The following is a 17069-nucleotide window of genomic DNA, read 5'->3' as shown; positions in this document are numbered from 1 at the left end:
TCGAATGATGCCAGCCAAATCAAAGAACATACCAGGAATGGTAAGTGGAGGGGTTTTTTTCTCGCACGCTGGTAGTGTGACCCAAGTGCAAATAGCCAGCCGGGAATACTTGGGTCAACTTGCCTGGCTTTAAAGACTAGTGACAAATAATTTGCAATAGAGGAAGCTAAACTTTCCATTACTGGTATAAAGGTTCTTTGGTCAATGTTTTTCCATTTTAGAAAGTTAAAAACCCCTTCGTGAAAAGTGGTGCACTGCGCTATATTGGATTAAATGAGCGCGGTCATTCGTTCTGGGGGAGGTTGAAATTAAGTTATTCATGGATAGGAAAATAGGCTTATGTATATTTGTCTTTGAAGTTTTTGGTGTTTGTTTAAATATCAATGACTTATAATCTAAAACTGAAAATCACACACAATTTTATTATTAATAGCATTTATTTTCTTTAACATTATACTGGATAACAGACACATTTTGATTTTACTGTTATGGATAAATTTATGTATTTTCGTTTAGGACAATTTAACATCTGACCAACGCGAGAACAAGTTGACGCAGCTATGCCGGATGATTTTAAAATTAGTTATCCCAGTACTCGTGTTATACTTGATGCTACAGAACTTAAATGTGAGACTTCCAAGTCTTTAGTATTGCAATCTGCCTCATATTCAAACTATAAATCCACAAACACTTTTAAAGGACTTATTGGAATAAGTCCAAACGGCTACGTCACATTTGTTTCTCATCTATTCACGGGGAATTAACTCTGCGAAGTGGTTTTTGTAATTTGAAATTCTCCCCCAATGATAGCGTTATGGCTGATAAAGGATTCTTGATTGAAGATTTGTTAGAGAAAAAAGGTGTTAAACTAAATATTCCTCCGTTTCTGAGTGGAAAGGGCCAATTTAATAATGAAGAGTTGGATAAATCCCAAAAGATTGCGGCTCTGCGCATACACGTGGAGCGACGAATTGCAAGAATAAGAGGATTCCATGTTCTTGACCGTCCAGTTCCCTTGACTCTTGCACCCGTAATTAATCAACTATGGACAATTGTTGCACTTTTATCGAACTTTCAAAGCCCTCTCGTTAGGAATAAAGAAAATTTAAACAATAGTACCATGGACACGGATGAATTTTATGATGAAATCTTAGAACCAGCTAATGCAGCTGATTTTAAAGATGATTATTAAGAAGAAATACTACCGCCTGATGAAAATATGTCTGATGAAGATGAACTATGCCAACAAAGTGATTTTAATTCCTACGACAGCGATGATCAAGAGATGTCTATAATTAATTTGGATTCTTCCCTCAGCGATTCATAAATAATAAATGTAACAAATCGTAATTATTAAATAATAACTCATTTTAACAAGTATTTTTTAATTTTTTAAAAGTCAAAAACATCTTGGTCCATTGAGGAAATGAGATCAAATTTAAAGGGATATTAAATATGGTAAAGAAGAAATTTAACACACTACTAAAAAGTACTCTCCCTTTAAGAGTTATTAGGAACTTTGAGGCAATGTATCCTTAGCTAAGTTTGGTAGCATATGAGTAAAGAAAAAAGATTTCAAAAGCGATTCCATCTTTTCCCACTTCTTCTTATTGAATCTCACTCTCACTATTATCAAGCCGGATGGAAAATAAGTTACATAATCACACCATGTTACACCTGATAGTGCCATCTGCCCAGTAACCTGATAAAAGTGGTAATCGTTTTCATTTAAAAATGGTTTTCCGTTAATCATTTTTACTCTAAAATCTCCATTCAAACTTCCGTCGGACTTATATTTCTTGTGGACCAGGGGCATTTTATATTCAAAAGTCCATGAGGTTCCGCTTCCCTTGGGTCTTGAACTAGACCATCTGGAGACGTTCCCAACCATGGTTTACTAGTATCAACAATATATCCTGAAGGATGGACCGTAACGTCATGACCCAAGCTGAGCATTTTTTCTCTATACTTATTTCTTGCAACAATTTCCCACCTTTTTCCGTACTTTATGGCATTCAAATGTCCAATATCTTTGGGTTTTTCGATACTTTTGATACCAGATTCACTCCAATTTTAATTTCTTCTTTTACAAACTAGCCCAAAAATTGAAGAGTTCAATCTTGTTGTTCGCGCCTCCTTCCACTCTTGTGACTCAGATTGATCTTTAGTATTAACTTCAAGCTCAATAGCTTCTAGAACTGAAAGTTGATTTTTCTAAAATAAACATTTGAAAAATTAAACTCCAAAATGACCAACTTCTATACAAATGAAATGCATACCTCAAATAATACAGACTCCAAAGGACCGAAGTATCCTGGCAAATTCTTGGAGCTCCACGGAGTACGTGGATTAGAATGGATCGGGATTTTAAACCTATCTTGAGGTTCATTAGCATAGGCAAATAGGATGTGGCTCTCGTAGATGTCAAGGTTGTGAATAACTTCAAACCTATCTTCATTTATTGAAAGCTGTAAAGCAAGAGGCGAACCTTCAGGAGCTTCTCCGATTCTGGTTTTAACCCACACAAATTCTTCTGGATTCGGCAAAATACTAGCCAAGCCATTTCTAACGGCTAACCCTAAATTTAAAACCTGTGTAGCAGACAACAGAAAACGTAAAAAATGCTGGCGCCATCTGTAGGAGAATCTTCACGGTAATAAACTGAACGCGAATGGCTAACGCCACTGGTGGTTGGCTTTTTGTATGGAATTTATGAATTCGACAATTGGGAGGCAAGGCGTTTTCGTAACCCTAGCCGATCGCCGCGTACATCTTAACCTTAACGGTGATATGGAGTTAAGCCAATATTGCGGTCCGTATATTGCAAAAACGTTTGATCCGATATGCCCACTGCGATATGTAGGCGCCAAAAAGCGAGATGGAAGGCAAAGTTTTACCCATGTGTCTTTCCCTCTTATTTACATCAGGGGTTACATCGAAATGGTCTATTCCCATATTTTGTGGATTAGTTCGATGCGCCCTCCTCGCACTGCCAAGTAATATAATAAACTTGACAGGCAAATCAAAATACAATGGACATCAATTCTTAAGCCAAAGACGAATTGACTAATTTGGGGTTTTCCTAGTGAACGCCTTCAGATTCTTCTGATGTTTCTGAAACTAAGTTGTTGAATTTATTTCTTTCTCCAGCTATTTTCGAAGTTGCCTAAGTTCGCCGTATTGCGCATGTTCTATTACATTTTTCAAAACAAGAAACCTCTAAGGTAAAGTAGAAAATGCTACCTTTCATCTAAAGCAAATGAAGGTGGAGTACAATTCTCAGTTATTATCTTGAACCAAAGCCCTAGGCATCCCTATAAATAGAAGGAAAGTGAAATAGATTTAGTTCAGTTGGATTAAATTTGTTTCAAGAACACCCACTATCACAATTTGAATTTATTTTGAATCAGTGGGGGTAATATTTTGACCAGGCCACTTTAGTTTATCCTAATATTAAAAGTTTTTTAGGGTGTACTCCTACTACGCTTGCTTCTGTTATTATAAGAAAATATATCCCAATTGAGTTTAAATTTAAAGGTATATCGATTGTCGAGATGACTGCCGTCTGCCAAATGAAAATAATTTTATCAGCGTAAGTGTAATTAATTTTTAGAAATACATGCTGTATGTGTCGAACCGCACCTTACATAGGAACTAATTGTGGCTGACGTCAATCTATTTTAATCTCAAGCAATTCGAAACTTTCGAGTTTTTGTTTCTGTTAAACTCGAAATTTTTTACGGGATTTACGAGAAGGGGCCGCTGCCATGGTTTAGTTAGTGGCGGACATTTCCTGTCGTCGAACGCGCTAACTAGCCTTGACAGACCAACTATTCTAAAAAGGAAGGGGGTGGTTAATCTAAAGTACCGTATAACTCAATTTCCACACGGTTGGTTAAAACTGGGACCCTATTCTCTGAGGTCCTTTTGGAGCAATTTCGAACCGAATCTTTTATTTTGGAGTCAATTTCTCCGAATGATAATAAAACGCATTCTGTAAGACCCATATCCTAATCATACAATGAATAATTTTGCGGCCGAAAGAGACGGCCGAATCGAGCATTGGAGTTTTTACCCCCTTTCATCCCTTCATCAATCTTAGATTCACGGATATTCAGCGAGAGTTTTCTAGTTTGGTTTCCCCAAACCTCTTTGTTGGCATCTTGGCTGTGGTTCATATTTTTAATTAGGCCTAGTATGGCTGCTTTGTTTTTAACTCGAGCTTCATTGCTTGCGATTTGAACATGGTAATCGAATTGCACGTCGTGCATAACAGTTCAAAGGGTTTTTCGAGATTTAAACTAAGTGTGGGAGTTTGATGATCTCCGTTTAAGGCAAAATTTACATTAACACGGCAAATCATAACATATTTAAAGAGTTTATTTTAATGGAAGTAATAATAAGATGGTTAATTTGTCAAAAACTGATTTTATTATAATAAATAATTGTATATTTTAATGAAATTTATAACTGTTATATTCTATGAAAGCGTGTATATTTCGGCCTTGCAAAGCACGTTTTCGACAATTGCCACGAGAAGGCAATAAACTCCGCACTTGTTCACGACATTAGCATATATGTATATGAGATTAAATCGGAACTTCAAGTGTCACTAGCCAACAATATAACGCCAAAATGTAGAGTCAATTTTTTACCAATGTCCTCGTCACAAGGGAACCGACGGTAAAGTCAACATGCGTGACGACTCAATTTTTCCAAAAAAACAAAACAATTTATTTTGATTGTGTATTATTGACAGGTAACCCTTAAAATGACTGTTTTTTCTTCGCCAATGCTCAGACTCTGTCAGAGAAATAACTTCAAAGACATCAGCTGCCGAACTGAAGCATTGGCCATCGTCGTTAGAGCCTCAGCCAGCTTGGATTGGGACTCGGCTATGGATTCAAGGATTTTCCTCATACCTTCATATTCTTTTTTTAGCAGTTTGGGTCTCCCCAAGTCATCCGCTGCCCATTCATAATGCGTTTTACGGCTTTTGTCCCTGCTTAATTCTATAAATTTATTATATTTGTTTGTAAATGTCAGGATTAGTCTTAATTATTTGCTATGTAAAAATTCTTTTGAAGTCCATGAAATTGAACTAAAAAACTTCCGTGGTTAATTGGTACTTTCTCTAACCTGATCTATAACCAACCGTACATGTCTTACTTCAGAAAAAATGAAATCACAATACATAAAAAATACAGGTTTAAGTTGTAAGGCGAAGTCTTTGCAAGAAAAAGATGACGCTTTTGTTACATTTCTTCACGAGAATGTGACAACCACGTTGAACGGTTTGATATAAAGGTGCCAACGCCTTAAGCAATAAACTTGGTGCTCATTTATTGCAATTATGATATCAAAAATTTAAATTATTTTATGAAATATGCAATTAACGTCTGCTTTTAGATTTAAAAACTAACTACAAATACGCATTTTCAGGGGATGCCTTATAGTTACGAAAACATAGTGATGTCTGATTGTGAAAATGGACAAAACTGTAGTACAACAGTACCTCTCACGTACAGCTGTTATAGAATTTTTTCGAGGAAATACCTGACGTTCAACCCAGCTCCAATCGGAGCCTTCAACGTCTTAAATATTATTTCGAAAGCAGTAAGAAAATACTTGTTTTTTTGCTTCTTAAATAGGAACGAATTAATTCCACCAAAACTTTAGACTATAAATGGAATTTGGCAGAACTACGTCTTGGGACCTCACGTTAACTTCCACTCGAGCTAAAAAAGATACCAAAAAGGGGGTCCAAAGAGAGGGTGAAATAGATTCAACTCTGCAAAAAATGAATAATAAGAATAGTGGCAGAGAGCGGAGCTAGGCCGTTTTGCCAAGTCCCTATGCACGTATTTTTACTTTCATACGTATATTAATTCGGTTCACTGGTAGTTGAGCGGTTTTCAAAAGAGCGTTTTGGAATAAGGCGGTGCCCAAAACAGCGGTTTGCAAAACCGCGGTTGATGTTTCCGCGCTTCTCAATACAGCGCTATTGCCCAAAACAGCGGTTGCTGTTTCCGCGTTTCTCAATATAGCGCTATTTTCCCAACCAGCGGTTTAGCACTACAGCGTTTCATAACCGTTTGTGATCCTCAGGTTATGGACAGGTTCGCGGATTATATTTTGGAAAAGGTGGTAGCAAATTAATAAGAATATATTTTGGAAAAGGAGGCAGCTAATTAATAGGAAAATATTTTGGAAAAGGTGGCAGCTAATTCATAGGAGAATATTTTGGAAAAGGTGGCAGCTAATTAATAGGAGAATATTTTGGAAAAGGTGGCAGCTAAAGAATATCAGAATATTTTGGAAAAGGTGGCAGCTAATGAATATCAGAATATTTTGGAAAAGGTGGCAGCTAATTAATAGGAGGATATTTTGGATAAGGTGGAAGGTAATTTATAGGAGTTCAAAAAACCCATCCCAACCAAACATTAAAGCGCATTAACACACTAGACCGCGAAACTGTTTGTTTGACAACCATTAAAATTCAAACCTAAAGCTGAAATCAATACTAATTAGAGCTCGGCATCCGTAAATTAGTGAATAATCGATTATTTATAGATAAATTTTGTGGACATAATTCGATTTAATATACAACTTCTGTTGATAGTTCTGGATTATGGATAAAATAACGTGGATAATGGATAGATAATGCCGAGCTCTAATACTTATACCTTCAACAATACAAAACAACGCTCAAGATATAAACGCTGTAATCAAAATGTGCTGAAACGAGAAATGGCTATAATGGCAAACGCGTTTATGAAAAAGCCGTTTTGGACAATGCTGTTTTGATAACACGCAGAATCGATAACATACCTATTAATTCCTCGTTACAGATTTGGATTGGGTTGGCTTGCGTACTACTTGTGTTGACGGCGATTGATATAATTCACATGTGGGTGAAGGGAATTCAAAAATCAGTGTTGTCTGTCGCCTCTCAAAGACTAGTACTGTATTTTGGAGCTATTTTGGGGAAAGGTAAAGATCTGTCATGGTATCTTTGAGTGTCCTTCCAAGCATGAGATTCCAAAAATATGTTAAACACAGCGAAATTAAAACAAGCTGGAAACCTCCTAATTTGATTTAAAAACCTATTTCTGCGATGTCAGAGGTCGCGATAACGTATAACAATTTGTTAAAAGCAATTTAAACAAGTGTTTTACTTATCCCACAATTAACGGTCGTCGAAAGAATTGACTCGTAACCGCCGGCAGTCACTATTGACCCTTACTCTCTTGTTCAAACTTGAGAAGAAACTTCCACCATGTGTCTAGTGTCGTCTTTATCTAAGCCCCGCCCAAATCTCGCCCAGAGATTCGACGGGATATTTTCAATATATTGTTTCATAGATTCCGTGCACAAACAGATGTCCTAAAAATGTGCACAAACAGATGTATCTTAATAACTGTTCTTGTAGGTTTCGATATTTCTTCGGCACCAGCGATTCGCTTCGGCGTTGCACCGTTTCTTTTGATAAATGTGGTTTTCTTCACATTGTTCATCGGAGTCTTGAGAGCCAGTTACTCATCTCAGAAGAAAGAAAACATTAACAGTGCAAGGGATTTATTGAATGTACCTGACGTCGACGTTTATTCAATAGTAATAGAAGAGCTTTGCCAATCGGTAAAAGATTTTTAAACCTCCATTTTGTGTCTACCCACTCTGTTCTGACTCCATTGATTACAGACGGACGAGGAACTGAGAATTCTCTGCGGTTTAAAAATGGATAAAAATAATTATAGAAAACATTATGTTATGGTTAACGATTTAATGGTATCTGAAGCTGAAGTAGAAAGAACGCCATTTAATCGATCTGATTATCACGTTAGTTCGTCGAGTTATTCGTGCAAACCGAAAATGCTCTTGAGAAGAAAAGAAATGAATCCGGAAGCTGTTAAACTCGTCAACCGAAGGTTCGTTGAATATCCTAGTTCAACCATAATCCTTGTAATCATGTTCCCCATTAGCACTTTGATGCTTTGTCTCACATCTATACGTAGAAATTGCCAAATCCAAATAATGATGGTAAACTTGATTTTGCGTGGTTTTGAACAAACCTATTTTTAATAATTATAATTAAACGAATTTAAAGATTAAATGAATATATGATTAGAAATGACCTCTAATTGCATCTTTATTTGTGTTATATTTCTTCGAAAGTGAAAATCAAACTATCTTTCTCTCTCTCGCTGAGCATTTGAATCAAAGATGAAAATGGCAAATGTGCATTTGTCCATGGATATTTTACCCACGTAGAATTCTCTTTGGCACAATCCTTTTACTGTAGCTTTTCATTAGGCTTTTTCAGACGAAACAACTTTTGGACTTAACTAAATGAGTCAAAAAGTTGAGTCTGGAAAAGCTGGTCAGGGATCAATTTTTAATTTTGTGATTCAACTTGTCAACTTCTGTTCTCACTTCCCAACCAGTTAACTCAAGTTGACTCATTTAAATGAGTCTAAAGGTGTATAGACTGAAAAATAATTTAGTTGGTTAGTTTCATTAGTTACGGTGAAATTTTCTAAGCCTATTCTTTACGTGGAATATAGTTTCAAAGTGCCTTATTCTATTGATTAGTAAAATCAAGTTATGACCCATTCTCGATCTAGATTGAGAACTTTCATGGAAACTGGACAAGATATACCATATCTACGAAACATAGAAAGAAATTGGCGTGCGCATTCAGTGAAGACCGAAAATGAGTTACATGCTATCACTTTGAAGAACCTTGGAGCGAAGTTTGTATTGTGGGTTGTAATGCTGGGAATCGCTTCTTTTGCCTTCACCATCGAAGTACTCTTAATGATCAAAGATCTCTGCTAATAAGCGTCATAAGGTTGATACGAAATGAAGATATAGAAAGGTTTATGTATGACTTCAAGGTGTTGGCAATTGCGGTTAACAAACATTCTGCAAAATTAAAAATTAAAATTTACCGAACAGAGTTAATGTCCTATCTGACCAAAATTTACATTAAATGTTAAAAAACAACATTGTCAGATATAGTTAAACCTATATTGTTTTCAAATCCCCTTTTTTTGCAAAATATGTTTACCTCTCTGACTAAAGATTGGTGTCTATGTGGAATGAACGGCTGTGCAATAGTGGTCAGTAAAAGTGTGGATAGCGTTTGTCGTGCGCTAGATATGTTCCAAATTTCTGTGAACAGTCAATTCAGTCCAGAAATTGAAAAGACTTTTGTTTCGATTTTTAAACTGCTAACACGGTCACGGCCACCCAGACATAGACACGCCATCGTCACTGGGAAAGATAAAAAACTACAATTTTCTTACGAAGTTTAAGGATATATACAGAGTAGAAAATTGCTTTTTATGTGAAGGGAACGATTTAAGTTAGTCGTAATTTGTTTATATATAGACAACACTTCAAATACAAGCATAAGTTAAATAATAAAGGAGTATGAACTGAGTTATGGAAGCTTTACCCTTACTACAAAATATAAAATATTATCGCTTATGTTTTGCACCTCAACAGTTTGTTATATAAATTTTAAGTGTATCGCACTGCAGCTTCGGTTGTTGATTTCCTATATTATGAAAACATCCTAGTCTACCCTATGTGAGTCACACTACAAACTTCATTTGCCATTTATCCTAAATCAACTCCACTTTCTATGGCGTTTACTGCTTTGAAAAATATGTGGTTACAATTTCGTACAGATCTTTCCAATAGTTCATTTTGTAAAAAAAAATATTTTGTTTTACAAAAAAAGGTATGAAGTATCTTTTTGAAAATTTTAAAGGAAAGGACCACCACTTTTGCATGTTAATTTTAAATCAAAGGCCATGATATAAGGGTCTAAAGTTTGCTTGTATTTTGTGTGTTTGAATTAATTTTACTTAATTATAAATTTAAAACGAAGTTAGAAATGGAAAGATGCGGCACCATTGCGTATTTTTTAAAATTTGTGACAATATTCCCAATTTGGCGTTTTATTCGTCAACGTCGTTTCGCTGTCAAGTGATGGCTCTATTGCTCCATTATTGGTCTATATCGAAAGATAAACAATACACGCCCTATATTATAAGATTTGAGATTATTTTCGATTCAGCATTATACGCATTTGTCTGTCACTTTAAAACAACAAAATAGACGAGTCAAAAAAATTAATGTAAATTGAGTTAGTGCTGCTGGCCCATTGGGCCGCATTCCATTAGACCGAATGTCCCATTGAATCGAATCCCGAATATAGCCAAAATGTGCTGGTTTATTATCTTCAAATTTTCAATGTTATTAAACGATATATTTTTAACGCCGTATTTACAAACCGAATAAAAAAATACGTCTTTTGGTTAAAAAAACCCTTGTCCTTAGGCTTGCGTCTATCAATACACTTTCCTATTTAAATAATGATACTGTGATGGTCAAATCCCAAGTTTAAAAGGATGCCTCTATTGTAACCGAGCCGAATCTAAGCTAACCTGACCTCACCTGTAAAGAAATCAATATTTTTAAAAAGGCATATATTTATTGTTTATGGACCTTAATAAATGAAGCGTTTATTGTTTTAGAACCTTAAAAAACCGAATTTGTTGAATAAGGCCCGCTTTACTATGCTAGGACCTCAAAGAAAATAAAAATATTTTCGAAAATCAGTGATCCTGCCAATTCCAAACCTAACCTAACCTAACCTAACCTTACCTAACCTTACCTAACCCAGCCCAACCTAACCTAACCCAGCCCAACCTAACCTAACTCAGCCTAACCTAACCCAGCCCAACCTTACCTAACTCAGCCTAATCTAACCCAGCCCAACCTAACCTTAACCCTCCAAAAGATTACCGTAATTTTAATAAAATTTACTCAAAAGGCATTTATTATAATAGGAGTATATTTAGATTACTTTATATTTCCCCACATTATCCAAAGTAACTGCAATTAAGTTCAAATGAAAAAAATCAATAGCTTGATACTATTATTACGTAATTTACTTTATTTTTCGGGGATTTGATCCATGAACTGTAACACGATAGTCTGATACTCTACCACTGCGCCACGGCGAGACGAAAGCTTCTAACGCTAAATTAACTTCGCAATAAAAAATCCCAATAGGCAGAAACCGCCCAAACGGCGGGATTTAAAATCATATTTCAGATAAAATCTGTCGATTAGGGAATTCGGTCGAATGGGATTCGATCCAATGGGAGGACACCGTAGAGCTGAGGGATATGAATTTGAACAGGAGATTTGAATGCCAGATTAGCTTAAAAATCGCAAGATCGCTTTCGCTTAGGAAGCAATCGAGGCTTAGACGCTCCTTTCCTGTCATTGGACGAAGTGCTAGCGAATCCAAACCGCGATATTCGAATGACATCACAGTCTCTTCAAAATATAAGAAAAATGGCACTAAGCTGAATGGGTTATTTGCTAAAAAAATAATAATATAAATAATTAAGACAAATTACTTATTTTCCTATTTTTTTTTAAGTGTAGTACTACTTATTTAAAAAGGTTTCTACCGTAGACTACCTCTGGACAGGCATCCCCGTGTTAAAACGCGGTTTTCAAATTGAAACGCGTAGCACGCGCCCTCATGTGTCGGTGGACCGCAATATATCTTCACAATAAATAAGAAAAAAATTTGGCCAAGGCTTAATATTATATTTGTCTTATAAAGTAACCCAGAGTTATATTTACTAATCTATTACAAATCTTTAATGAGATGAACTAGAAATAATCGAATGATAAAGGTTTACTCACTTTGCCACATTTATAAGATTTTTGGCATCTATTGACGCCTATTAGGCCACTGTTCTCAAGGGGGCAAGAATTAATATTTTTCACGTGAGTCTGTTTGTTTAGATGATTTTCCTGTAGCCGCCACCGCGGCGCTTTCGTCAGGGGGTTACCCTTTGCTAACCTAGCTCCCTATCCTCATGCCTGTCCATGGGTAGGTGGTCTGAGTTTCTACTAATACAGCCGGGTTTTATTTCATTGGAATTTACAATGCGAGATTGGGCATGGCTGTTATAATAGGACTAAGGACAGGAAAGATTATACAAAAACGTCTTTGTTTGGACCAAGACCGAAAAAACCAACGATATGAGTGAGGTTTATCAATTGACTGAAGTTCAGATATTGAAATTTTTCTTTAAGTATTTTTAGTAGTTTAATCCTTAATCACTATTTAATTCAATCAACTGATTTTCTCTTGATCGATCTATTCCCTCTAAATTTATTCAAAAAATTGCATATCTCCGCTTTTTCAAGAACAATTCCATTTTCCGAAAACATTTTATCATGAAATTAATTATTTTGAAGGGAGTACGTTTAGAGGGATCAATAATTAATATTTGAAATATTATACTGAACTTCTAAGAAGAGCACCCATACACTGCAAGCACGGATGACTGCAAAATTTTATATCGTAACTCGTTTAGAGTGAAGTGATTTATGTATTAATTCCGCTGAAAAGAATATAAAATGACATTGTACAGTACTAAGAAATTTTTCTATTTATGGAATCTTCACACTAACCTCTGGTTATTTTTATGCTTATAAATATTTTTCCCGTCCATGAAAGGAGAGCTACCTACTAAAAGGTACTACATGGGACAAACGTTGTTCATTTTTCTTTGATAAACGACATTATTTTATTAGTCCGATCAAAATAAATTACTCTTAATCATATTTTATCGAATATCAGTCTTCTCAACATATTGTTACCGTTGAAAAAACATTTTTTGGTGCAAACTTGAAAATTTCTCAAGCCACTAACATTTAAATCAATGTCCGTCAAGGTGTTTACAAGTTAAGGAACGTCGATACGAAATCCCTTCAAAATAATTAATTTCATGATAAAATGTTTTCGGAAATTGGAACTGTTCTTGAAAAAGCGGACATATGCAATTTTTTGAATAATTTTAGAGGGAATAGATCGATTAAAAGTAAAATCAGTTGATTGAATTAAATAGTGATTAAGGCTTAAACTACTAAAAATACTTAAAGAAAAAATTCAATATCTGATACTTCAGTCAATTGATAAACCTCACTCATATCGTTGGTTTTTTCGGTCTTGGTCCAAACAACGACGTTTTTGTATAATATCTGTCACTTCAGTCTTAAGGCGGTAGTCAACTCTTAACAAGCTGAAAAGGGTCATTTCCCGTGCCTATTATCTAAGGAACCAAAACTGCTATTAGTTAGCGGTTTTAAATAAAATATAAATCGAAATCATCTTTGGTTTGCCATACATTATTGATAATGATGGCACGAGATATTAGTGAGTATTAATTTAAATTAATAGCCTTTTCAAAATCGTAAAATTATTAACTATTTAATTTCGTATAGAACTGTTTACTTCTTAAATAAGTGTGTTGAGAAAGTTACGTGTGTTAAACTTTACAAAAAAAGAAATGTGCTCTAATCTATTTAAGAAGCTGTCTGTAAAATCATTCTTGCAATCAGACTATGTAAATACCCTCTAAGAAGATCATGGGTGCATTTATTATGGCTTAAAGAAAGGCAACCTACGAATGGCTAAAAGTGCGCCTCTTTTTAGATTAGAAAGAAGCTAAAATACCATTTTTTTTAGAAAATTTGTGGCAATAAACAAGATAATTAGCAATAATCAGGGGTAAAAACAAACCCAATTTAGTAAAATTTTGGAAAAGGGGAAATATATTCAGTTGATAAAACTTGATAATTCCAAAAACAGGTGAAAATTTAGCCGCTCATAACAACCTAGCCTAACATAAGCTTAACCCTGTATCTAAACCTAACATGATCTATTACATCATAAATCAAATGGGTCTTAGGTTGCCTATTTATACCCTTGATGATCTATACATATTCTTGATTATTTTAATAATTTGCCCTAAAATGTTAAACTTACCGTTTTGGAGACTTGGGAGACCACAAAAATCCGAAATTGCGTTCTAACATATGAATGCTCACTGAGAATAGCCAAAATAAAATGAATATATAATTAAAAAATAATGAAACCCTGTATACCTCATATGAAGTATTGAATTAACTGCTCATACGTAAACACCACTGTCTTAACTGCCAAGCGAAAACACTTTTTGTCATCTTTCAGTAGTATTTTAAAGTGTAAAACCTAGGGTTAGGAACTTAGGATATGTTTCTAGCATGAAACGAAGCAGACTATATCAAATTCCAAAACAGAGCTGGAAATCAGCTTTTTTTATAATCTTAAAGGACGAAGACGCTATAAAGAGTATATTACACTGACTTACCAAAATTCAAGTTAAGCCTTGGCCAAAACGAACGTCGAAAAATTCCTTCAAACGATATTAAAACCCCTATTAACTGTAATTATTTACCTGAATTACATTTTTAGACGAAAATTGGACCTGATAAAAACAATTTTGGTTTTTAAGGGCGTTATATTTCATAAGAAAATCCAAATAAAGGTGTTAAAGCTCGGATGAAATATCAAAAAATTAATTATCGTTGCCTTACTGTCGTCTGCTATGAAATAAACTTTCTTACTAGAGTCTGCTATGAAATAGGGAATTCGAGGTATAATTAATTAGTTAAATTACAAAAATTAGACTTCATTTATTAAAAAACTAAACAGGTAAGTTTCTCATTTAGTAAATGCTTGTTAATTTGAAAGTATTCCGAAAACTAACTTCGCTGTATTTTTTCCGTATCGCCTATGACAATTTCCCTAAAAAACCCGGTAAAATTTAATGCTTTTTCTATGGGACGCTAACTCTAAAAAGGTGATTTTTTCGTTTAGAATTACAAACGGGTGTCAAGTCATATCTACAAGGGCCTACCGGCCCTGTAGAATTATAATTTTACACATTTACAAATGTACTTTTCAGAATTATCTGCTTCCGTTTTTTCAGCATATTCATAAAGAGTTTGAAGTAATTGGAACTCACATCTGGACTTGTACTTTTCACCAACACGTCTCAACAAAACAGCAATATATCTACCAAATTTTTCTTCATCGTCATCTTGGGCAGTTGTTTTCTTCAATAATCTAGATTATGTTTCCATCCATTTAATCAGGATCCCATAGATAAAACCAAATATTTCTTTCTCAATTTAATTCCACGTACTCATCAACAGCTGAAATTTCCCTATCTAACGTATTTGAATGCGGGCACTCTCTGTTGTTTTGCGTTTCTTGGGTGCGGTGTTAGAGAGCTTCTTGGTTCAGTTGGATCTAAAGCATCATTTTCCTCAATCTCGATATCGATACCGCCTTGCCCCACGTTTGACAGAATCTTTGAACAACAAAAATTACAATTGTAACAATCTTAGTATTGAAGGAACTTGAACAGAATATGCCAGAAAGAAAATTTTTAAGGCAATACCTCGAACGCAGCTGCATTATTGGCTTCCTCGGATGTCCTATTTAGGGTATTTTCATTTCTTTTCGCCATGGGAATGTCATCTGGCTGAACATTAGATGATGTGCTAGATAAGTTGGAAAATATAATGAGAACTCCTAACAAGCTTTTAGTTATGTCCTGAAATTACTCTCTCTTAGCAACCGTGTCCTTCAAAAAGAGCATTTGTTTGAAGTAAAGCCATTTGACCAATGAAATATCGCTGTCTTCCAAGTAATCTTGACCCGATTTTTTCACTGAAACTGCGTGGAAGTTTACTCTGAACTGGTCCTTCAGATATTTCCAAGCTGTCTTAGCGTCTTTCTTTACAGTGAAAAGTTCGCATTTTATTTATTCATACTAGACAATTTAAATGTCACTATTCTTTACTTACTTGGAATGCCAGTTTCCACGCTAACATTCTCCCATGCGGCTTCTACAGTATCCCTTTCCTTATGGGCCGGAAGGAATCTATCCCATAAAACATTACTGTTTCTCACTGATTCAATAAAGGCTTCTTTTTTCTCTATTTCTTTCTGTCTTTCTTCCGCTTTCATTTGCTTCACCTTTTCTTTCACGGACTTCATAGTTAAATAAAACTACTGAACCAATTGCACGCTAATTTTTATTAACAGAACCTTATATAAATTTCGGGACTAACTGTCAGTTTTAGCGCAAAGCCGTTAAATTTTAAATTTTGAAGTTTCTATTGGATAATAATGGTCACGTGACGATTTGCGATAAAAATAAGCGGCGAGAAAATCAAACAGCTGTTGATCTTGTTAGATCCGAGCTGACGATGAGAATCAGCGCCATCTATCGGCAAAAACCCGTTCAAGTAATCTTCTCGCAAATATGTGAACGAGGGCGCGAGAATCAGTTTGAAAAATCAGCTTCATGCGTGCGCGATCCGCCTCGACTTTATGGCTTTCTATCTAGAGAGGAACTGTCTCTATCATGGTATACACTGGAGCTGTAAATATAAACGATGTCGCATGTATCTGCTATATAGTAAAGCTTTGACACGAACCATTTTGAAAAGAATGGAAAATTTCATGATACAAAATTTTTGGTGAAAAAACGAAGATAATTATCTTTTTAGAATAATTGATGTTTTATAATCATGTCTTTAAACTGAAACAATTTAATATCTGTACTTCGGTCATTCCATTTTGTTTTCTTATCATTTACTTTCTCTAGTCTTTGTCCACTAAGACATTTTTAATTAATATCTGTTCCTTCAGTCTTCATTTTAATTAAGATTGTTGAGAAACTTTTGCATTTTTACCTCTCCGAGTGACGTATGTCACGGAGAGGTTCTAATTTCGACGTGTCTGTCGGGGTGTGTGTGTGTGTGTCTGTCTGTTGTTACACCCACGTGACCGCGTTCGCAGTTTGCAAATCGGAGCAAACGTTTTCTCAATTTCCGGAAATTTCGAAAATTGTATTATACTTACAGGCTAATACTCCATTGCCTGTCTAACACCACCAGCCTCTGGTCTTTGTCCATCCCACATGGACACCAGTCTGTTCACACTGGCTTCCAATCACAATCATCTGCTGCTCTTTGTCCACCCCACAAGGACACCAGTCTGTACACAGTGGCTTCTAATCACCATCCTCTTGTGGTCTTTGTCCATCCCACATGGACACCATTCTGTACACACTGGCTTCTAATCACCACCGACATCTGCACTTTGTCCATCCCAAATGGACACCAGTCTG

The 17069-nt window shown here is 35.3% G+C and overlaps 1 pseudogene; it reads left to right on the top strand.

Annotated features, from left to right (window-relative positions):
- Positions 1-287: 287 nt before the first annotated feature.
- LOC149676370 (uncharacterized) lies at positions 288-1192 on the top strand (annotated as a pseudogene).
- The last annotated feature ends 15877 nt before the right edge of the window (positions 1193-17069 follow it).

This window comes from Phalangium opilio, unplaced genomic scaffold, assembly GCF_054372755.1.
Source record: "Phalangium opilio isolate 3A_F unplaced genomic scaffold, DU_Popi_V2 ptg000046l_1, whole genome shotgun sequence".
Classification (NCBI taxonomy): Eukaryota; Metazoa; Arthropoda; class Arachnida; order Opiliones; family Phalangiidae; genus Phalangium; species Phalangium opilio.
Note: the sequence above shows the minus strand (reverse complement) of the source record. Positions and strands in the feature narration are given on the sequence as shown.